The sequence below is a fragment of the Ascaphus truei genome, chromosome 6 (assembly GCF_040206685.1).
Source record: "Ascaphus truei isolate aAscTru1 chromosome 6, aAscTru1.hap1, whole genome shotgun sequence".
Lineage (NCBI taxonomy): Eukaryota > Metazoa > Chordata > Amphibia > Anura > Ascaphidae > Ascaphus > Ascaphus truei.
Window position 1 is genome coordinate 5,211,829 of NC_134488.1, and position 24,806 is coordinate 5,236,634.

Consider the following 24,806-nt stretch of genomic DNA (forward strand, 5'->3'; position numbering starts at 1 on the left):
TTTTCCAGGCAGGGATTGAAGCATTTTATTCCCGCTGGCTGCAATACTGCACAGTATATATATATATACTGCATTACAATTCATGAATTTATGCCATCGGTAGACACGCGAAGCATTGCAGCCTCTTAAATCCTAATCATTATCATTTAACAGATCAGCCGCCCGTCAGCCAGAAATGAACCCAGGCTGGGAAGGCAAACGCAACGGGGCTTGTCAGAGGTGAGGAGCGGCGCATTCCAGGTATCTGCCAGGTACATACTGGGTATTTGCTCGAATAAAGTGTGTCGGTGCAGTAGGTTTTATTATTGTGTGTCTTGTGTATTAATTTATTGTAATTAGGTGCCCATTGAGTGCTATAGAGGCTTATCATGCCCATATTATTATTATATGGGTATGATGTACCACTATACTACTCAATGGGTACAGTGTGGGTATAGTCAGTCAGGGGTGGGTGTTTAGGCCTCACGGGTGGGTGAAGGCAGTATTAGCCCTAAGGATGGGTGTTTAGACCTTGCGGGTGGGTAGCGGTTGGGTTAACCCCTTTATTACCTTAGCGGTATTAACCGCTAAGGTAATGAAGGGGTTTACTCCCCCCGCAAACCCCCTGCAATGCCTAAACAGCCACTAAGGGCCAAATTCACCCTTCACCCACCCTCGCTAGCCACAGTATTGTATTGTATGTTTTTACAGTAAGCCTGGCACGGGTGTTTAACCCCTTCATTGCCTTAGCGGTTAGCCGCTAAGGTAATGAAGTTGCTGTACATGCATGTTTACTGCCTCGGATGCATGCCGGGGGGGTCCGGAGCTGCTATTAATGGCTATCAGCTCCGGAGACCCCCGGCCTCAATCCGAGGCAGGAAAAGGGCCTGATTTTTTCTAAATCCCGACACATCGCAGCTCATCAAGGCCATCTACCCACCAATTTACCTAAAGTTTTGTAGTGAATTGGATTTGGGGAGAAGAACGCCTTTTAGGGCTGCGATGGGCTGCGATAGGCTGCGATAGGCCGCGACAGCCGACTCGCGGGTCTCTGAATCGCGCGGGTTTATCAACTCTCCGAAAATGGTCGATAAGCAGCTGATCGCCGCTCAGTTGGCGAATTTCGGATGGTGATAAAATTTTGCGTCGATACAGGCCGTTATCGAGCACTTATCAAGGCTTTCTGAATACGAGTAGCCATTTTGGTCGATTAGTGCTCGATAAGGGCCTTATCGAGGCTTTCTGAATAAGGCCCTATTTCTCTAACTTTATTCATATATCTCCATCTCTCCTTCTTTCACCACTTCTCTGTTCACATGAACTCCTTTCTTACCTGCGCCTTCTGTCACCACACAGCTATATCCCCAGCAATAAAGCACACCCCTAAAAATCATCCTCACACATTCTATTTCTATCCATGCTTCTGGGGATATCTCTCCCAATCCTGGTCCCAGCCTTATTCCTACATGCGTTCGTCCTCGCCTGCCAATTGCAACCTCTACTCCTTCTGGTGTCAACCCCTCCAACCTCATAACCATCCCCTGCCACCCTCCCTCCTCTCTCCCTTTCTCCTGTGCCCTTTGGAATGCTCACTCCCTTTCTAACAAGTTCCTCTCTGTGCATTACTTTTTTCTCTCTCACTCTCTGCTCCTATTTGCAATAACTGAGACCTGGCTCACTTAGTCTGACTCTGCTCTGGAAGCTGCCCTCTCCTATGGTGGCCTTTCCTTCTCCCACACTCCGCGCCCTGATGACAGGGGTGGAGGCATGGGGCTCCTGCTCTCCTCTCTCTGCCGTTACCGAGCTCTTCCTATTCCTCCCTCTCTTGCTTTTCCCTCCTTTGAGGCTCACACTGTCCAGATCTTCTCTCCTCTCTCTCTGTCCATGTGGCGGTCATCTATCGCCCACCTACCTCTACTCATCCCCCTTCTGCCTTTCTCTCTCACTTTGAATCCTGGCTCTCTTTCTTTCTCTCCTCAGACTCCCCTGTTCTTCTCCTTGGGGACTTCAATTGCCACATTGATGACCCCTCTCTCCCTTGGGCTTCCTGCTTTCTTTCTCTAACCTCTTCTTTTGGCCTTCAACAGTTAACTGCAGCCAGCACCCACAAGGATGGCCAATAATTAGACCTGGTTTTCACTAAAAACTTCTCTCTCTCCAATTTCTCCATTTCCCATTTTCCTCTCTCTGACCATCACCTCATCTCATTCTCTCTATCTCGCTTCTCCCCTTCTCCACCTCCATCTACCCCCCCGGTTCTGCAGAAACCTGCGCTCTATTCACTTACCTGACTTTGAGTCCACTTTACGCTCCTCCCTCTCCTCTCTCAGCTCTGCTACAGACCCTGACAACCTGGTCAGGAACTACAACTCTGCCTTGTCCTCCTCTCTTGATCTACATGCCCCGTTTTCTCTCTGCTGCCCTCGCTCTTCTAACCCTAGACCCTGGCTAAATTCCCACACGCGCATACTGCGTTCCTCCACTCATTCTTCTGAATGCCTCTGGAGGAAATCTCATACTCTCGCAGACTTCCTTCACTACAAATTTATGCTATCCTGTTTCAATTCTGCCCTCTCGCAAGCTAAACAAACCTACTTTTAATCACTAATCAACAAGCACAAGTCTTACCCACGCCGACTGTTCTCTGTCTTTGATACTCTACTCAAACCACCCTCAGCTGCCTCTCCTTCCTCCATCTCCGCTCAGGACTTTGCTGACTATTTTAAGGAAAAGGTGGAATCCATACGTCAGAACATCCCCTCTGTTTCTTCCTCCCATCTTACACCTCTTCCTAACTCTCCTCCTGCCTTCCTTGACTCTTTTTCCACTGACTTAGAGGAGGACGTGTCGCTGTTGATTGACTCTTCTCCCTCTACCACTTGCCCTCTTGACCCCATTCCCTCCCATCTCCTAAAACCTCTTGCTCCTACTATAATCCCTATGCTCACACACAATTTTAACTCCTCCCTCTGCTCTGGAACCTTTCCATCCTCCTTCAAACATGCAACAATCATACCATTACTCAAAAACAGCAAGCTTGACCCTACCTGTCTTTCTAACTATCGACCTGTCTCCCTCCTGCCTTTTGCCTCTAAACTCCTTGAACGTCTTGTATTCTCTCGCTTTCTCCATTTTCTCAACACATATTCTCTCCTAGACCCTCTACAATCTGGCTTCCGCACTGCTCAGTCCATGGAAACAGCTCTCACTAAAATAACTGACGACCTCCATGCTGCCAAAGACAGAGGTCATTACACTCTGCTCATATTACTCAACCTCTCTGCAGCATTTGACACCCTCTTCTCCTTCACATTCTCCATACACTTGGCATTCGGAACAAAGCTCTATCCTGGATCTCATCCTACCTCTCCCATCGTACTTTCAGTGTCTCCTGCTAATACCTCCTCCTCTATTGATCTCTCTGTGGGGGTACCCCAGAGCTCTGTCCTGGGATCTCTTCTCTTTTCTCTGTACACACTCTCTCTAGGTGACCTAAAAACATATTTTGGGTTTAATTATCACCTCTATGCTGACGACACACAAATATACTTTTCATCACCTGACCTTACACCAGCTGTACAAACCAAAGTTTCTGAATGTCTCTCTACTATATCATCCTGGATGGCCCTCCGCCGCCTTAAACTCAACATGGCTAAAACAGAGCTCCTCATACTTCCTCCCAAACCTGGCCCTACTACTTCCTTCCACATTACTGTTGGAACTACGATCATTCACCCAGTAGCCCAAGCACGCTGCCTAGGGGTCACACTCGACTCCTCTCTCACATTCGCCCCTCTCATTCAAAACATTTCTACAACCTGTCGCTTTTTCCTCCGCAATATAACAAATATACGCCCTTTCCTCTGTTGCTCGACTGCTAAAACTCTGACTCAGACCCTCATTCTCTCCCGTCTTGATTACTGTAACCTCCTGCTGTCCGGCCTTCCTGCCTCTCACCTGTCTCCCCTACAATCTATCCTAAACGCTGCTGCCAGAATCACTCTACTCTTTCCTAGATCTGTCTCAGCATCTCCCCTCATGAAAGCCCTCTCCTGCCTTCCGATCAAATCCTGCATCTCACACTCAATTCTCCTCCTCACTTTTAAAGCTTTACACTCCTCTGCCCCTCCTTACATCTCAGCCCTAATTTCTCGCTATGCACCATCCCAGAGACCAGTACTCCTGCCAAACCTACACTTCCTGAAGTATATGCAGAGTTTATTGATGTTTTTGATAAAGTTTGCTCTGAAACTCCACACCACCCTTATGATTGCCCCATAGAGCTTCTGCCATCCTTCCTAAAGGCAGATCCTATCCTTTGTCCCTTCCTGAGACTAAGGCTATGTCTGAATATATTAAGGAGAACTTAAAGAGATGGTTCATTAGAGCTTCTTCCTCCACAGTTGGGGCTGGGTTCTTTTTTGTTAAGAAAAAAGATGGTTCACTCCGTCCTTGCATAGACTATAGGGGCCTTAACAAAATAACCTCGAAGAATCGTTACCCCTTGCCACTCATCTCAGAATTGTTTGATCGGCTACAAGGTTCTTCCATTTTTTCCAAACTCGATCTTCGTGGGTAATAGTAGAAGTACCTCGCTTCAGCTAATGTAGAACAAAGGGAAAAGGTGTGGAGGGGTGCTGTTGGGTAAGGAGATAAGTAGAACACAGAGATAAAGAAACCCAAATAATAGCACTCAAACCCCCTGCTGCTGAATGATTACTGATATGATGAGATGTAGAATGATTTAATTTAAATAAACTCTTTATTGTTCAGAAAATAACTAAAATATTGGTGATTAAAAATAGGACAAACAAGGACACACACTACTGGCACTCTGGATCAGCAATTAAAACCAAATGCCTGAGGTTAATTAGATCAGATATCTGAAAAGGGGTCTGATATACAGATAACCCTTTTATGGTATAGTAATGGGCTGTGAGGAGCAGTATGCTTGTCTTAATTCCCACTATATCATATTCAGAAACCCCATATGTAGGGCAAGTGGGTAAATGAAATTGCCAATAAATCAATTGGCTATAAGTGTAGCTGAGGAAGTACACTATGGACTCCTTGTAAAAGGGTCAATAAGCAAACAGTCCTCTAACACGTACTATAGCTCTCTATAAATGTGTGGAGGATATTAAATAAATCCCCACACTTACTGTATGGGGATACTACGGTTGATAATTCGTTACCGTTGTTGCTGTGGTGCATACAATAGTAAGATTTCACAGAAATGCTCCAAGGGTATTATGCAGGCTGTGAGACGTCTTGCAGTCATTCAGGGTGAATGACCTGCAGTAGGTGTCTGTGAATATTTCAGCCTAAGTCCCAAGGGGTATCGGTGAGAGCACTATATATATATATATATATATATATATATATATATATATATATATATATATATATATATATATGATAGGTTAGAGAACGGTATGGTATTGGGTATACCTAATGCCTATATTCATGAATAGGCTAAAACCGTTATAACCTAATATGGAGGCATACTAAATACTGGCAAAATGGGAGCATAATATAGGGTAGGTTAGAGAACAGTGTGGTATTGAGTATACCTTGTGCCTGTATTCATGAATAGGCTAAACCGTTATACTGTAACCTACTATAGAGGCACACTGCCAAAAACTTGCAGTATGTAAGGATAGCGCATAGGATAACTGTGTCTATTGAAGTATCACTCAGTAAAGGTCAGGGAGCGGTGTGGTGTTGGACATACCGAGTGCCTATATTCATGAATAGGCTAAACCCGCTATGACCTTATGAAAAGCACATTGGATAATGCCTAATGTACTAGTCTAAAATGAGAGGAGCAAATAGAATAAGCTCAGTAAACCTTTCAATGTGGGAGACGTCCTGTTCTCGTTAGACACGGACGTATTCTCCCACTGCAGTAGCAGGAGACCAGCAGCAGCTCGTGACAGTATGAACTAATATGCTGCCTTGTGTAAGCAGTCCCTGTGCGGGCATGTGGTGGGGGAGCCGACGCCCGCGCTTCACGTGTTGAAATGCTTTCTCAAGGCTGTGTGTCTGTAGGGGGAGGTCCCATAGAATAGGGGAGTGTTAATTAGTGCCTGATCCGATTGGATAGAAAGTTACCCTGCGAGCAGCCACCTTATGTGCTACTCATTAGGACATGTAAAGTATAGTAGCAAATGTTATGATATTTATGTAACCATGCTGTAAAATGGCTACAGTCATCTCTCCTGCTGACAGTAAGGCCTGGTAAGTTATGGGCATGCCAGCAGTAATTATGGAGGTTTGCCCTCACACCCTGGTGAGGTGCCCTATGTATGGATGGGAGTGGTCACATGCTCTGAATCCATGATTAGTGATGTCAGAGTTGTGCCAGCCCCCAGAGGATACATAAGGCACAGCACTGCTCAAAAGTTAGGAGTTGCTGAGTGTTGCAGAGGTTCGAAGTTGTTGCTAAGCTGTTTCAAGGTTATGTAAGAGACTATGAGACAAGGAGCAAGTCTGAGTGCAGGCTTGGGAGGAGACAGCTTATAAGACTGTGACCAGGGACCTGGCACAGGGACTATCTCCCTAAGGGGAGATAGGGAATCCACCAATTTGGGGAAAGGACACCTTTCAAAGGGAAGTGCCGTGAACATGAGAGGCTAAGTACACCCACTGTGAGGGGCAGCTGGCCCGCCGCAAGTCAATAAAGATGACCCTGTTAAACCATACCCTCGTGTGTAAGTGTGGAGTGATTACACAGAGGGGTGCACCACAGAGGAGTTCCTCACCAGGACCATCCACAAGCGGATGCTGGGATCCTGATGAGGTGGAGGCGCTGCACTGGATATAGGTAAGACTCATGCACAATACCTCAGCTGCCTGTATGGGTTGGCAATCCCCACACAACATCATGCGGGAGACTCAGGAGTCCTGTTGCCAACAGGTGCACCACCAGACACTACACTGTAATGGGGACTGGTTAGACCACAGGGGCCAATGTGAGATTGGGTGGGTCAGGCTAGGCCAGAAAATCCGTTACATTTGGAGGCGCTGCTGAGATACCTGTCAACAGGACAGGCTTTCGCTAGGTCACTTGGAAACAGGGAGAGTGTCTGCTGCCACTTTGTGCTGCATTGGGACGGACCTAGGGGTAGTCAGGGGGCTGATGAAGTATTGTCAGTTCGCAGGGACGACCTAGGGGCCTGAAAGGAGTTGGGGGTTTGGAGCCGGGCTATAGCTGTCCTAGTCACCTTGAGGCTGTGCTAGTTGGTAGGATGCCTAAAGGGATAGCCTGTTAATGTGATCAGGAATTCTGGAGAGGGTCTGCGCTAGGCTAGCCAACAGTAGGTAGACGCCCAAGTACTGAATGGAAGCCCCAGAGTACTCTAGCCCATTCCAGACCACTTATCGAAGGGAGCACAGACTGGGAGGAAGGAGATACAGCAGACACAGAGAGAGTGAGCCTAGCCTGAGGTAGTGCAAACACGAGTCCAGCCTACATTAGGTACACAAGGTGGTGCATCAAGGTAATCTTTATTGTACTGTTGTGGTAGCTGCTCCGCAGAGAGGAGCTCCATGTACAATAATTCTAAGTACAGTGAAAGAATGGCGACCGCAAGAATGGAGGATCCGCGCGGTGCGGAAGGTCCAAGATGGTGGACGGAGGTTAATGGAGAGCGCGCACATGGCGTGTGTGCGGGTGAAGAGCATGCTAAGGAAATGACTTTCACGAGCCTGCTGTGGAGTGGTGCTAAGGCTGTAGCCGCACCGTTTTGGTCCTGCCTAGGACCGCAGGGTACTACCCTGGAGGACAGTGTTGAAGATATTGTTGTAATGTGTGGTGAAAAAGAAGGATCTGCTTCCAGCCGGTGAGCACTATACAAAGAGCTGCCTCGGTAGCTGAAGTGATTGGACATGCAAACCAAGATGGCGGCTCCCGCTTCCCTGGGAGACCGCGTGGGCTTGCTGCAGAGAATTCTGCAGTTGCAAAAGTTGCAGACAGTTGGCCGGGATTGGCGCCAAAGAGAGAACCCCGCCCTGTTGGGGGTAATGGCGCGAAAGCTGTGACTGCGCCCTCCAGGACTGTGACAGGCTCAGAGCCAATTATGGGCCATAACGTGAATCTGTGGGACCTTCCCCAAATATTCACCAGGGGGAGGGGTCTCTATCTCTGCCAGGCAAGACCCGAGTTGTCTGAGGGAGGAGCTGGATGTGAGCTTCCTGTCCCTCAGTTGCGAGGAGCTGGTGAACAGGAGAGACCACTGTGCAAAGTGTCTTCCGTAACCAGCATTACAAAGAGCGAGATGGACATTGGGGTATATCCCTATTCATTGCCAGGAGGCTTCCTGGTAGTCAAGGCAGGGGACAAAGAGTCATTGCTGTGCCTGTGCATGCAGTGCAGGTTACCCGGCGGAGAAGCTAGCACAACGGCTAGGTGTCCCCAATGTGGCATCCACTACCTAGGGGCCATTCAGCCCTTCGTACCAGGGCATACCGAGGAGGCGGGAGCGGACACAGCCCTGCTGACGGCTGAAGCCCCGCGTGCGGCCTGCACCGAACCAGTTGATCCCGGAGAATGGAGATCATTCCTAATGATCGCAACGGAGCCTAGAGAGAAAGGGGCCTACAAACGCGGTGAGAACCCGGAACCTCACCGTCGTTCCCCTGCGGGAGTGCCACTCCCCGAGTCGGAGTTCGGCTCCTCGAAAGAGGAACAAGCGACCCTAACGATGGTGGTGATGCGCCTACCGGCGGACCACTACAGCGGTGCTGGAAAAGAACCGGCACTTACCTGTGTCGCGGCAGAGCGGGGTCTCGTGTTGCCGGTGCAGAAACAACCTGAGAGGCGGAGTCCCATGGCCGTGGTGACTGGCGGAGACGAAGGAGGAGACGATCCCATCCCGAGCCGAAGGAGCGGTGAGACACACCCTTAACCTCCACAGACGCCGGTGGTGGCAACGGCGGAGAAAGGCCTAGCCCAGGCCCGAGCGGAGCGGAGAGCAGAACCATCACTTCCGGCGGCAGATGTCATTCTGGAGGAAGAGGTTCCAGTGGGGAACCCAACGCAAGATGGCGGCGAGTCCCGCGAGATCCATGACCTCATTTCCGGTGGGCACAGCGGAACCGGATGGAACAAGGACACGAGTGAACATGAGTGCCAGTCTGATAGTACCGGGCAAGGTAGCGAACAGTTGCGGGTCGTAGCCCTGCTTATGCCGGCAGTATTTCCCTATGCTCAACCCCCAGCCATAATTAAAGCTCCTGCCCCTGTCACGTCTCCCTCAGGGTCCTGATCGAGCCAAGGGTGGTCTGGGGAGTCACAGGGCAGCGCTGATGAACGGACTGGGGAGAGCCTTGACTGGGGTGATTGCTTTACTTCTGAGGAGAGATCGGGGAGGGAAGTGTTAACCTATGTGAAGTCTCCTGGTGTGACTCCTACTGTAATCAAGCCTGTGGCTAACGGGGAAGTCAATCGTTATGGTATGCACACTCATACCAGTGGGATGTCTGGGGATTTGGGTAAAGTTGCTGTGTTGTGCCTATTGCCCGGGGAACACCCTATGTACCTCCAGTGTCGGCAAGAATTGCCAGGGATCGCCAAAAGCTGTTACTTTATTTCCACCATCCAAGGGAGGGAGAAATTGAGTTTGAGATGGGTTCCACTGATGAGGATAGGGGATATAGTACTGATGAGGAGGAAGAAAATTGGGATTCTGATAGTTCCATAGAAGATTGGGATACTGATAGCTCTCTAGAGGATTGGGATCCTGAAGTGTTAGATGAGAAGTGGTGTAATCAAGAAAAGAGGTCTTACATTTCCAGGGAGTGCCTTAAGGAAGTGTATGGGCATGATCCTCTAAGTCCACTAGCATTCATGCCAGAGTTATGGGCTGTTTGTGGGTGTCCAGTATGTCACCCAGAGTGTTACAGCATTGCTGGTTTAAACCCAGTTGACCATGCTGTGCGTAGGCCACCTTAAAAGGGTATGGTAGTACCAGTAATGGATACTCCAGCAGGGAGTAATCCTGGTTGTTACACATCTACGTTAGGATGTATCTGTATGTTTATGATGAAAAGATATGTACTGTAATTATGTATGTCATTCATTTTACAGTGCTTCCTGAAGAAAGGTACTTCAAATTTAGGTCCCCGCCGGGGAAGGTGGGATTCACCAGGGGGAGAATGTAACCATACTGTAAAATGGCTACAGTCATCTCTCCTGCTGACAGTAAGGCCTGGTAAGTTATGGGCATGCCAGCAGTAATTATGGAGGTTTGCCCTCACACCCTGGTGAGGTGCCCTATGTATGGATGGGAGTGGTCACATGCTCTGAATCCATGATTAGTGATGTCAGAGTTGTGCCAGCCCCCAGAGGATACATAAGGCACAGCACTGCTCAAAAGTTAGGAGTTGCTGAGTGTTGCAGAGGTTCGAAGTTGTTGCTAAGCTGTTGGAAGGTTATGTAAGAGACTATGAGACAAGGAGCAAGTCTGAGTGCAGGCTTGGGAGGAGACAGCTTATAAGACTGTGACCAGGGACCTGGCACAGGGACTATCTCCCTAAGGGGAGATAGGGAATCCACCAATTTGGGGAAAGGACACCTTTCAAAGGGAAGTGCGGTGAACATGAGAGGCTAAGTACACCCACTGTGAGGGGCAGCTGGCCCGCCGCAAGTCAATAAAGATGACCCTGTTAAACCATACCCTCGTGTGTAAGTGTGGAGTGATTACACAGAGGGGTGCACCACAGAGGACTTCCTCACCAGGACCATCCACAAGCGGACGCTGGGATCCTGATGAGGTGGAGGCTCTGCACTGGATATAGGTAGGACTCATGCACAATACCTCAGCTGCCTGTATGGGTTGGCAATCCCCACACAACATCATGCGGGAGACTCAGGAGTCCTGGTGCCAACAGGTGCACCACCAGACACTACACTGTAATGGGGACTGGTTAGACCACAGGGGCCAATGTGAGATTGGGTGGGTCAGGCTAGGCCAGAAAATCCGTTACATTTATATTCATGTGTGGCTAGATCTCTTGAAGTTCCTGGCACCTAGTATACTATATCACTGTTTAAATAAGTAAACTAGCAGCTTATAGATAGTCTTTGATGCATGAGTATTTGCCCTAGATATTACGGATGTCATTGGGCATATGTAGGGGGATGTAAGCCCCCTAAAAAAGTGATAAGGATTAAGGAATATAAGTGATAAGGAATAAGTGATAAGGAATACGTGATAAGGAATGCAGTAGGATGGAGAAATCCAGGTAATTTCCCCATTACATGGAGCAAGGGACGCAACTGAATTTAACCCCAACAGAACGATAAATGAAAGGACTCTTAACACCAGTTTAGGAAGTAGAAGCAAGAAGTGCATGAAATGTATGGCCTTTGCTCAGTCGCCAAAGAATTGAAGTCTCTTTTTAAGAAAATATCTTATTGAATTATATATGAAAGCATAATAATACATTTTAGGTGCAAAGTTGAAATCAAACAATTTAGGTGCAAAGTTGAAATCAAACAACCATATGTAAAGTACAGAATACATTAAAAATTAATAAATAATGACTGATAAGGGTCATATTTAAGAACTTCATAGCGCTATGTACATTAATGGTGCTATATAAATAAAGACATAAAATACAATACAATACAATATACTGCTATAAACCTGGAATAGGTGGGTTATCATGTCTTTATTTCCTGCTACATATGCTCCTTTGCTCCAGGATTGCATGATAGCAGCCAGTCTTACATGTCCCTGAAAGGCAATTACTATTGTCATAATTTATTTATGAAAGCAGCATATTCCAAAGCACAATAAAATGGTGGGAAACGTAAATACCGAAGTATTACAAAGTTCACACTAACTTGTACAATCTGTACATAAGTCCCTGGTCCAAGTTTTTTAAAGCTATAAAAAAACGAAAGGAGGAAGCTTCTTCAAAATGATGAATTGGTTTCCTGGCCCTGCCTTGTGCAGTTGCATATACTGATCAGCTTACAAGTAAACACTGTTTTTGGCTTCTCTGTAACAGAAACTGATCACATCATAACCATAACAATAATATTAAAAGGAAATCCGTCCTGCCTTGCAGACAGCAAAAAAATATGATTGACAGGAAATGTATGCTGATAGAAAATTGCTTTATGAGGGCGTTTGTTACAAAACAAAATGAAATCATGTGTGTGTAGGAGAGACCTGCAACACTTTGTTTTGATAAACATTTCAGGATTTTCCAGCAGGCACTGTCCCAGTGATTCATGGTTTCCCCACTCTTATAAAAGTCATTACATTTCAAATTATATTTGTAAATCTATATCATTATTGTAAACGCATTAATAAGCGAGATGCAAAACCTGGGCTGGTTGATCTTGTTCATGGCATAAACAAATCATTCCCCCCCATTGATAAGCCATATATGAATTATACAGTGAGTGGGCAAAATTACGTATTTGCATAGAGTTGTCAAGAAGGGAAGCCTCACATAAAATAAACAACAACAAGGTTGTTTTGTCTCCAGCTTTGAATTTCCTTTGGTTTTATCTGCCTTTGCTAAAACTTTTAATCATGCCCATTACAGAGAAGATTCTTCTAATGTCTCACCTGGACTCTAGAAAATGAGAAAATTTGACCTACTTTCTTCTACAGTAGGTCTCCTGAAAAGACATAATGGAGCACTAAGCCATCCTTCACTGTTGCACCTACCTTTGCACCCATTCCACCAAAAGGACTTTCGAGATTCAGTGGTACCGGCTGGTACCATACAGTTAATATGGACTATGAATTTAGAGTTAATGTTTTACTGTATATTTCATTATATGTCCCACATATGTTTTTATAGTGGTATCGATTGATACAGACCGGAGTGTTCTGTCTATAGATTTATATTTCCCTTTGTTTTTTGTGCCTTTGCTGTTACACAGTATATTTTGCTCCAGTCCCGCCCCTGTTGCTATGCTTCACTGCAATAAAGCTGTCATTCAGCTAGTTGCCTCAGCAACCACCCTTTTCCCACCCCTGGAGTTTGGTTATTTCCTTTTTCCCTATCACTTGGTGCAGTCCAGGCCTGTTTTGCTTCAGGGGCTGCCTGCAGTTAGTTCTTTTAAGAGTTTGCTGCCTTCTGCCATGTTTCTTCCCACTTCTACCTGTGATTTATTTATTTATAAAATATTTTACAAGGAAGTAATACATTGAGAGTTACCGCTCATTTTCAAGTATGTCCTGGGCACAGAGTTATGATGACAAATACATGTTTACAAATACAGTTACATAAATGAGCAGGGTATACATTATATACAAGACATTGCGTGCACAGTTAAAGATAATATATATTATGGGCAAATGAAACAGTTACAGACCAGATTAAAATGTGTGAGAGCCTTAGATTTGAAAGAACTTAAACTGGTGGTAGATGTAAGAGACTCTGGTAGGTTGTTCCAGTTTTGGGGTGCACGGTAAGAGAAGGAGGAGCGTCCGGATACTTTGTTGAGCCTTGGGACCATGAAGAGTCTTTTGGAGTCTGATCTCAGGTAATAGCTGCTGCATATGGTAGGGGTGAGGAGCTTGTTCAGATAGCTGGGTAGCTTGCCCATAAAGAATTTAAAGGCAAGACAGAAAAGGTGAACTTTGCGCCTAGACACGATTGATGACCAATCTAGTTCTTTGAGCATTTCGCAGTGATGTGTGTTATAGTTGCATTGGAGAAGAAAACGACAAATTGAATTGTAGAGGGTGTCAAGTTTTCAAAGGTGGGATTGAGTTGCAGAGCCATATACTATGTCTCCATAGTCAATAATTGGCATTAGCATCTGCTGTGTGATACGTTTTCTGACCAGGAGACTTAGGGAGGATTTGTTCCTGTAAAGTACCCTTAGTTTGGCATAGGTCTTGGTTGTCAGGGTATCAATGTGCGTCCCAAATGTTAAGTGGGAGTCAAGCCATATGCCCAGGTATTTAAAACTAGTAACAGGAGTTAGGGTGGTGTTAGTGTTGGTTCTAATGTGAAGCTCAGTCGCTGGAAGCTTTAAAAATGTAGTTTTGGTCCCAAATACCATTGTTACAGTCTTGTCAGTGTTTAAAAACAGTTTGTTTTGAGAAATCCAGTTTTTGAGTCTCAAAAAGTCAGACTGAAGTACGTGTTGAAGGTCAGAGAGCTATGGCTGTGTGCATATAGGATTGTGACATCTGCATACATGTGTATTGAGGCTTCCTGACAAGCTGTGGGGAGATCATGGATGAACACTGAGAAGAGTAGGGGCCCCAGAACAGAGCGTTGCGGGATGCCACAGGTGATATCCAGTGGGTTAGAGTTAGAGCCAGAGATGGACTGTCACGCTGTGCAGCCCGCAGACCAGTCCAGTCCCCTGTACTGAGGTGGGATGTTGAATATACACACCGACAGCAGAGGGAGCGGGTCCGGGATGTGGTTGTAACGTGGCCAGGCCTGGATTAAGATTTAGAATAGTCGTTGTACTTGCCGAGTTCAGGAGTATAGAGAGTTCCGTAGTTAAATCCGTTTCCGTGTTCAAGGGTCTGAGAGGTAAAAATCGTGATGGGTAAGCCGAAGTCGGGAGCCAGAGGGGTAAGTCAGACAAGCCGGTTCAAATATGTAGGAGTAAAGACAAACAGGAGCACGACACAGTTTCCAGGCTACACAGGAAGCAAGGAGCTATGCAGAGCAAGGAAGTGAAGTCAAAGCAGGATATTTAAAGCGACAGTGACCAATCCGGACGAGGGGCATGGCGGAGGCGTGTCGAGGAGCTGCTCGTGAGTGGCTGAGAGACCAGGAAATAGTAGAGTCCAGCTGAGAGTCTGTAACACCAGTGCCAGAATCCAAGATGGCGACGGCAGAGTTCAAGGTATGCACTGGGCGGCGGCATGGGTAGCGACGGGGGGCAGGGACAGCAGCCGCTGCAGTACTGGTAGTGGGTAAGGAGGGGTCACGCTGCAAGGGGCGTGGCCCCCGATTCCTTACAGTACCCCCCCCCTTCAGGATCGACCTCAGGACGATCCATCCAAGGCTTCTGTGGAAATTTCTTGTGGAAGCGGTTCAAGAGAACTGGAGCATGGATGTCCTCCTTGGGTACCCAAGAGCGTTCCTCTGGGCCATAACCCTTCCAGTGAACAAGGAATTGTATCTTTCCTCTGGATACACGAGAATCCATGATTGTCTGGATTTCGAATTCAGGTTGTCCTTGGACCGTGACTGGTTTGGGTCTATGGGTCTTAGCAGGGAACCGTTTGCTCTGGACGAATGGCTTGAGCAGAGAAACGTGGAATACGTTTGGAATCCTCATGGAAGACGGAAGTTGCAGACGAAATGCCACAGGATTGATTTGTTCCTGGATCAGAAAAGGCCCTAAGAATCGAGGTGCTAATTTCGGGGTCGGAGACTTCAACTTGATATTCTTAGACGAAAGCCAAACTCGGTCCCCTGGCTTGTAATTAGGGGCCTGTTGACGACGGTGGTCTGCCTGAGACTTGAATTTCTGAGCAGCGCTAAGAAGCGCGGACTGAATCTTCATCCATGACTTCTGAAGAGTAGTTACCCGTTCATCAGCCGCCGGCACTCCTATCGGAATGTTTGAGATTGGCAGTTGACTTGGGTGGAAACCATAATTCACAAAGAACGGGGTTTCGTGCGTGGATTCATTACAGAGTGAATTGGTTGCAAATTCTGCCCAAGGTAGCAGGTCAACCCAATTATCCTGGGAATCGGAAATAAAACACCACAGGTATTGTTCCAGCGTTTGATTTAGTCTTTCTGTTTGCCCATTAGTCTAGGGGTGATAGCCTGATGAGAAGGATAGCGCCATTCCAAGCCTCTTGGAGAAAGCCCGCCAAAATTTCGATATAAATTGCTTGCCTCGGTCCGAGACTATGGATGTAGGTATCCTATGGATGCGAAACACCTCCTTGGTGAAGATATCAGCTAGGGTGGGCGAGGAGGGATGTCCTTTGAGGGGAACAAAGTGGGCCTGTTTTGAAAAACGGTCAACGATGACCAAAATGGTATTCATCCCTCTAGAAGGGGGTAGATCCACAATGAAATCCATTGAAATATGTGACCATGGACGTTCAGGTATTGGCAAGGGCATGAGCAAGCCTGAGGGTCTTTGATGAAGAGTCTTGTTTTGTGCGCATACTGGACAAGCACTAGTAAATTCATGAACCATCTTTGCCATATTAGGCCACCAAAAAGTACGCTTGATAAGATCCAAAGTTCTTTTGAAGCCGGGATGGCCGGCTGAACGGACAGAGTGACCCCATTCTAATATCTTTTGATGAAACCTGGGTGCGGCATAAAGAGTTCCTTCCGGTACCTCTAGACCACTCGGAATTTGTGTTTGAGCTTCAATGATCTTTTCGAGAATGTCAAATGAGTTGGCGGAAATTATAAACTTAGAGGGTACGATAGTTTCAGGGGTTTCTTCGGATCTTTCCTCCGGAGAAAATTGTCGGGACAAGGCATCAGCTTTTGTGTTCTTAGAACCAGGAATATAAGATAGAGTATAATTAAATCTTGAGAAAAATAGTGCCCAACGAGCTTGACGAGACCCCAGACGACGTGCATTTTCGATATACAGAAGATTTTTATGGTCGGTCAATATAGAAATAGGTTCGCGGGAACCTTCCAGGAGATGTCGCCATTCCTGTAAGGCCATCTTGATAGCCAAGAGCTCTCTATTGCCAACATCATAGTTCTTTTCAGCGGGCGAAAACTTCTTTGAAAAAAAACCGCATGGATGAAGCTTATCTTGAGGGAAGAATCTCTGGGACAGGATGGCGCCTGCACCACAATCAGACACATCAACTTCTAAAGTAAAAGGAAGACTAACATCGGGATGTCGCAGGATGGGTGCCGAGACGAAAGCTTGTTTCAGGGTTTCGAAGGACGAGACGGCCTGCGGAGGCCATACAGACGGGTCAGCTCCCTTCTTGGTAAGGGCCGTAATGGGAGCCACAGTGGTGGAAAAATTTCGAATGAATTTCCTATAGTAATTGGAGAAGCCCAAAAAACGCTGGATGGCTTTGAGAGAGTTGGGCTGAGGCCAATCCAAAACAGCCTTAAGTTTTTCAGGGTCCATTGAAAATCCTTTATCTGAAATTATATAGCCTAAGAAGGCAGTAGAGGTTTGATGAAAAAGACATTTCTCGAGCTTAGCGTAGAGATTATTGACACGAAGGCGAGCGAGAATGAGCCTGGTATGCTGGACATGATCTTGAAGATTTTTAGAAAAAATTAGGATATCATCCAGATAGACGATTACGAAAGAATTGAGAACATCACGGAAGACATCATTCATGAAATCCTGAAAAACAGCAGGAACATTGCATAAGCCGAAGGGCATTACAAGATACTCGTAGTGGCCGCTTCTGGTATTGAAGGCAGTCTTCCATTCATCGCCTTCACGGATGCGAACAAGATTGTAAGCTCCTCGGAGGTCTAGCTTGGAATTTTTTTTGGCCCCTTGAAGCCTATCAAAAAGTTCGGAGATCAGCGGAAGGGGGTATCAATTCTTGACTGTGCTGAGATTGAGCCCTCGGTAATCAATGCATTGTCTCAGGGATCCATCTTTCTTTTTGACAAAAAAGAAACTGGCACCAGCAGGGGACGAAGAATTATGAATGAATCCTTTTTCAAGGTTTTCTTTGATGGCTTCAGTTTCAGCTAGAGACAAGGGGTAGGACTTACATTTCGGAAGAACAGCGCCGGGAACCAGATTAATGGGGCAATCATAAGGTCTGTGAGGAGGTAGAACCTCCGATTGTGTCTTGCTAAACACGTCGATGAAATCCGCATATGCTTCAGGAAGAGCGGAATCATTAGCCGGGGGCGTTTCCACTCCCGCGAGGACTGTGGTAGGAGAAATGACCGGCAATGGTGAGGCGTCTGACTCTGGCTCCCACTGAATTGTCTTGCCATCCCTCCAATCAATGCGTGGGTTGTGCTGCTGTAGCCAGGGTAATCCTAGGATAACTGGAACGGCAGGAGAGTGCATCACGTCAAAGGATATGATTTCGGTATGAGTACCGGCAGAAAGGGTGAGAGGAAGAGTCTCTAACGTGATGAAGGCAGGTTGCAAAGGATGACGATCAATAGCCTCGAGGCCAATCGGCGATTTCTTAGCGATGAGCGGAATCTTGTTAAGAGTAACAAAATCTTGATCCACAAAGTTACCACCGGATCCTGAATCAAGAAAAGCGGCTGTGGTTACGCGAAAATTCAGACCTTCAAGCGAGACTGGAAGCATAATTCTCTTAGGGAGTTCCTCTTCAGAGATAGGGTGAGAAGATATTGACCCCAAAATGAGTCCCTCTTGCCCCATTGGTCGTGTTTGTTCTTTGGGCCTTAAAGGACAAAAACGTACCGTATGTTCAGGAGATCCACAGTAGTAGCAAAGGCCCTCATTCCGGCGACGAGCCCTTTCGGCAGTCCGGTCAGGGGTTCTATCGGCAGTCCTGTCGGTATTATGGAACTCTTGACTGGCAATCTGCATGGGTTCCACAGTGTCTAGAACAGGACAAATAGCTGGGAAGGATCTGGGAAAAATAGGGTCAGAAGAGAAAATTCTGGGACGCTGGCGTTCATGACGGCGCTGTTGAAGGCGCTGATCCACTCGTATGCAAAGTGCGATCAATTCCTCCAATCCCTGGTGCCTGGGCTAAACTGCAAGTTCATCCTTTACAGAGTCGGACAAACCTTGCCAAAACACAGCAATAAGGGCTTCTTGGTTCCAATGAGTCTCCGCCGCGACAGTCCGGAATTCCAATGCGTATTTGGCTACGGACCTACGACCTTGAGACAATTGAACAAGAGAAGCAGCGGCAGTATCTCTGCGGGTGGGAATATCAAATACCTGCTGGAATTCTTGGCGGAAGAGCTGGTAATCCTGGGTGGTTTCCGCACGCAACTCCCAGATGGGAGAGGCCCACGCCAAGGCATCCCCTGTTAAAAGAGAGTAAACATAGGCTACCTTGGTGCGTCCGGTGGGGAAAAGGCTGGGAGAAATCTCAAATTGTATTTCACATTGGTTCAAAAACCCACGACAGGCTAGAGGGTAGGAATGCTTTAGGCGTAGGAATCCTGAGTTCTGATGGCCTGTCGCCACCCTCCGTGGCTGGGGCTGGAATAGGCTGTAGTGAAAGCTGGGAAAGCTGTTGTACTAGGCTTGTGATCTGAGTTCCCAAAGTACCAATTCAAATCGCAAGTTCCCTGATAGTTGGCCCACCTCAGTCAGGTCTGTTTCTGTTGGGCTCTGCATAATGTCACACTGTGCAGCCCGCAGACCAGGCCAGTCCCCTGTACTGAGGTGGGATGTTGAATATACACACCGACAGCAGAGGGAGAGGGTCCGGGATGTGGTTGTAACGTGGCCAGGCCTGGATTAAGATTTAGAATAGTCGTTGTACTTGCCGAGTTCAGGAGTATAGAGAGTTCCGTAGTTAAATCCGTTTCCGTGTCCAAGGGTCTGAGAGGTAAGAATCGTGATGGGTAAGCCGAAGTCGGGTGCCAGAGGGGTAAGTCAGACAAGCCGGTTCAAATCTGTAGGAGTAAAGACAAACAGGAGCACGACACAGTTTCCAGGCTACACAGGAAGCAAGGAGCTATGCAGAGCAAGGAAGTGAAGTCAAAGCAGGATATTTAAAGCGACTTTGACCAATCCGGACGAGGGGCATGGCGGAGGCGTGTCGAGGAGCTGCTCGTGAGTGGCTGAGAGACCAGGAAATAGTAGAGCCCAGCTGAGAGTCTGTAACACCAGTGCCAGAATCCAAGATGGCGACGGCAGAGTTCAAGGTATGCACTGAGCGGCGGCATGGGTAGCGACGGGGGGCAGGGGCAGCAGCCGCTGCAGTACTGGTAGTGGGTAAGGAGGGGTCACGCTGCAAGGGACGTGGCCCCCGATTCCTTACATGGACACATGTTGGGATCTACCTGATAGATAGGACTGAAACCAGTTTAAAGCATGCTTCCCTATTCCAGAGCTCTGGAGTTTGTTAAGCAGGATAGCATGATCAACAGTATCAAAAGCCTTTGCAAAATCTAGGAATACTGCACCAGTGAGATGACCCCGTTCCATTCCACACTGGATTTCATTGCAAACTTTTAGCAGGGTTGTTACGGTGGAGTGTTTGGGGCGAAAGCCAGATTGGAATTGGCTAGGGAAATTTGTCTTGTTATAGTAATCGCTTAATTGGGAGTGGACACATTTTCCCATGACTTTGGATAGGATTGGGGAGAAGGGATATTGGCCTGTTGTTTGAGACAGTGTTTTTGTCCCCACTTTTGAAGATTGGGACAACTCTGGCAGCTTGCCAGATCTTAGGGATATGGCCTGCAGACAGGATAGAGTTGACTATTTAAGCAATTGGTTTGGCAATTGCTGGGGCACCAAGCCTTAGGAACCTAGATTGTAGTAAGTAAGGTCCACATTGGCTGCTTAGTTTTAATTTGAGAAGCCCTTGTGTAATCTCCTCTTTGGATACTGGGCCAAATTGAAAATTGTGGGCAGTGTTGGGAGGGGGTGGGGCTATAGGGGTACTCCCAGGATGAGATTCAGGTTTGTGGTTTGGGCTGCGTTTTGCTAATAAGTTAGTAGCACACCCCACAAAGTAATCATTGAATGCATTTGCAATGTCAGTGGGGTTTGTCAGAGTAATATCGCCCTTAATGATGTTACTTGGCTGTTGATGGTTAGAAGGCTGGAATATGTTGTTGATAACCTTCCAGAAGTTAGCTGGATTTGATGTGTTCTGGTGGAGATTGTCAGAGTAATATTGTGCTTTTGCATGCCTTGTTTGCCTTGTGCACATGTTACGCAGGCATCTGTAGTGATTGAGATCCCTGGTAGTGCCAGTTACTTTGTGGCTTTACCACAAGGCATCCCTTAACTGGTAAAGTGCTATAAGGTCAGTTGCAACCCATGGAAGGTGGGCACCCCGTACCCTTATTCTGCGTAGTGGAGCATGGGTATCACAGAGTTTTAAGAACTTGGATTGGAAATTGTCGAGCGCAGAATCATGGTCAGGAATTAAATCGATTCTGTGCCAAGGGCAGTTTGTAAGGTCAGCCAGAAACTATTGTGGGTTAAAGTTTCTGAATGTTCTAGTGAGGAGATCTTTAGGGCTTGATTGGGGCGGTTTAATTTTCCTTACACAGTACACTATTGCATGGTCACTGAAAATGTCAGGAAGGATGCCAGAGGATTGGATTCTGCTGGGATTTGAGGAGAGAATCCAGTCAAGCAAGGAATGGTTGTGTGATTTCAGGTTTGTCCATGTGGGTTGGGAAATGAGTTGCGATAGGTTAAGCGATTTAATTTGTGTGTGGATTTTGTGGTTTTTAGGGTCAAGCCAATTGAAGTTGAAATCCCCAAGAACTAGCAGCTTACTCTTCGCATTCAGAGAGGAAATGGAGCCAAAAAACTGGGTGATATCAGTCAGAGATTGTAGAGCGGCTTTAGGGGGGCGGTAGATGCCAGCTAGCAAGATGGGCATAGAAAAGGGGAGACAGATTCTGCCAACTAGGATTTCAAAAGAGGTTGGGCTTGGGGGACAATTTAACAGTGTAAATTGTAAGGTGTCTGCAATGTAAAATAACACCCCTCCTCCTCTCTTTGACCTATCTCTCCTAGAAATGGAGTATCCCTGAATGGCGATATTTGCATCAGGAGTTTTAGGGGTTAGCCATGTTTCTGTAAGAACGATGGCTTTGGGTTTATGCACAAGGCACCATGCCCTTAGTTCATCCAGTTTGGGCAGTAGACTCTGGATATTTATATGGGCGACAGATAGCCCTTTTTGGAATTTGAAGGGGGTATTCTCAGGGATGTGGGACAGAGTTGAAGTGGGATAGCATTGTTTCTTACCTATTTCTTATTTACATCCCAATATGTTTTCCCTTAATTTCTGTTCATGTTCCCACATAAAAAATCAGACTTTCAAAGAAGAATAAACTACTGTAAATAACCATCTTATAATATTCTTAGAATGAATAATACCCACTGTGAAAGTTAACACCACTTTAGTGATAATAATACAAAACCTTAAGTATATATAATAGGAACATGTGCTGTCATCTGCTGCTGCTGATATAAGTGTGGCTCAACACCCCTATACTACAGAAAAAATGCAAGAAAAACAGCGCAATACGCAATAGTGAAGCATGTAAAGATAATAAAATTATATTTATAGGGTAATAATTCTGCGTCCATCAAGGATTAAAAATCAAGCATTCCGTATACCGAGACACGGGTTACCAAACACTGGAACAGGGCTGATGGAATCACTCTCTCCACCCTCGGTATGGCAATCGTCAGCTTTTGGAACTGTGGGATGTACCTCAGGTAGGTGGGTGACCTCTCATATGATGACACCGTTCGGCATCCTTGGTGATTAGTCCCCTTGAGTTTGGTTCCTCTCCGTGATGGCAACAGTCTCTTGTAGTGTGGAAACAATGTCCAAATTCGTAAGTGGGCACGGACCCCCCCTTCCTTTCTCTTAGCGTGCGTGCCGATAGAGGAAACAGCCCGTGAGTCGGGCGTCAGAAGATGATGTCACAGGGATCGACGTGATAGGTAAACACTAGGTACTGCTTACCATCTGGGCTCACCAGGTATACTGCATATACACAACGATTCAGTAGTCTCACCTTCGACACGCCAAGCAATGGCGATCGGAGCAAAAGAGATCTAGTTAATACGCTGGTTTGGAGTATATCCTGGAAAAAAGCTTCAGTGGTGCCCAAGTATATGGGATTTAAGCCTTTAGGATTCAGTATTAATACAGGAAAATCCAACGCGTTTCATGGCGCAATGCCACTTCTTCAGGGAATTTATTGAAAATATGAAACGCGTTGGATTTTCCTGTGTTAATACTGAATCCTAAAGGCTTAAATCTCATATACTTGGGCACCACTGAAGCTTTTTTCCAGGATATACTCCAAACCAGCGAATTCACTAGATCTCTTTTGCTCCGATCGCCATTGCAGGGCATTTCGCAGGTGAGACTACTGAATCGCTGTGTATGTGCAATATACCTGGTGAGCTCAGATGGTAACCAGTACACGGCCACTTCACATAGATGGGGTCTTTAGAGTAATATTTATAGGCCCTCTCCTCTCTTGATCACCAGTTGGACCGAGTAGAGGTATTTGAGTAGATGGCGTCACTCCCGTGGTCCCAATAAGGAAAATGGGCAAGGCCATAGTGAATGATCAATATAGTTTAATAGTAACAAATAAACTTAGTAAAACTCACACTTTAAAATTGCACAGAGCAGCTCCTGATCTCTCGGCAAGTCCTCTGCTTTATGGTGAACCCCCGCAAGCGTATCTGACTGCGGGACCGGTCGGCGAGGTCTCATCTGAGATACGGTGGCTGTTCGTGACCAAACTAACAAGCACCGGCAGGGAACTAGGCTTTTCGCAAGTAAATTGCTTCGTCAGGTTCCTGTCAGGTTCCTGTAGCAATATATATTTTAAAATTGCATTTAGGCCTACCTGTTCACTTAGTACTGTAAAACAGTTACAGTGAGAGAGAGACCCTATTTCTATGCACTCAATACTATTAGTTTAAAGTAATAATGACAGGAGAAAAAAAAACTTTTAATAATGGTGTTGAAAAAAGAGGGAGTATACAGTAATACAACAAAGACATCATTAATAAAATTAGGAAGAGAGGGCCGTTAGCTCAAGGATAGTGGACACAGTGGTTCATCAGACCTATCAGGGTATTCGACCATACCCACTTTATAGCTAGTGATGCTGATAGCAATTTCTAGGGAAGAGCCCTGTAGAGGCCAGCATGCAACAATGCTGGCAGCACAAATGCCTAATAGCCTCTCCTCAAGAAAGGCCTGGGCACCATGGGCATTACTGCCAGGTAAGTCAAGGCCTGATAGGGGAAGATATACCATTAAATTAACAGCTAACCTACAACCTCGTGAGGAGCTACTATCTAGTAGGTTACTAAGGGGGAAGCAGCACGTGTCAGCGTACATAGCTTTTGATTGAGTGTGTGTGACGGTAGGGGGTAACCAGGCTATACAATAAAGGTTAAGCCCATCTGGTTACCCCTAAAACCGTGGGGTCCCTGGCAGCTACATAGCACTATAAGCCAGGGGACAGGTAACATAACATGCAAAGTGAAAGTGTCCATTGCTTTTCCACTTTTCATGTTCCCTTTGCCCCAGACTTTCTGTGTGTAAGTTTTAGGTGGGATATTTGGGTTGCAGTGCAGTTGCTTTGTTTGCAGGCGTTCAGGGGCCAAAGACACCGGTAGTCCCCTAATTCTTTCTGGCATGTAGGCATGATTTGCCGGTATACGGGTTGAATTACACCGGGCTGCCCAGTGTCCCCCAGACTCCTGGTTTTCAACCCCAGATATTCCAGTCCTATGTCCCGCATAGATATGGGTCTCCCCAAGTATTAAAATATGTTTTATAATGTTTGGTGCATTTACTATAAATGTCTTTTCCGTCAACCCGGGCATCCATATAGGTGCCGGGAATTCTGGATAGACATCGAAGTTCAAAGAGGAGACGGGATGTTGAGAGGTATTGGGGTGCTAAGTGGCTCAGGCAGGGCAGAGTACTGGGTTCGTAGAAGAGAGACCCCCTGTGGGGAGGACCCTCTGGTTTCCAGACTCAGTGGAGCCTGCCCAGTAGTTGGCAGTGGGTTGACTGGGGGAAGCGGCAGAATGTCGGCAAGGTTTCCCATTGGTCAATTCATATGTCCCACCTACGGGGCATCCCGAGCCGGCTTGGCACACCCCCTCCTCTGACGTCAGCCAAAGGACAAGCCCCTATTCCTATTGGCTGGTGGGGAGGAATTCCCACGCTCTG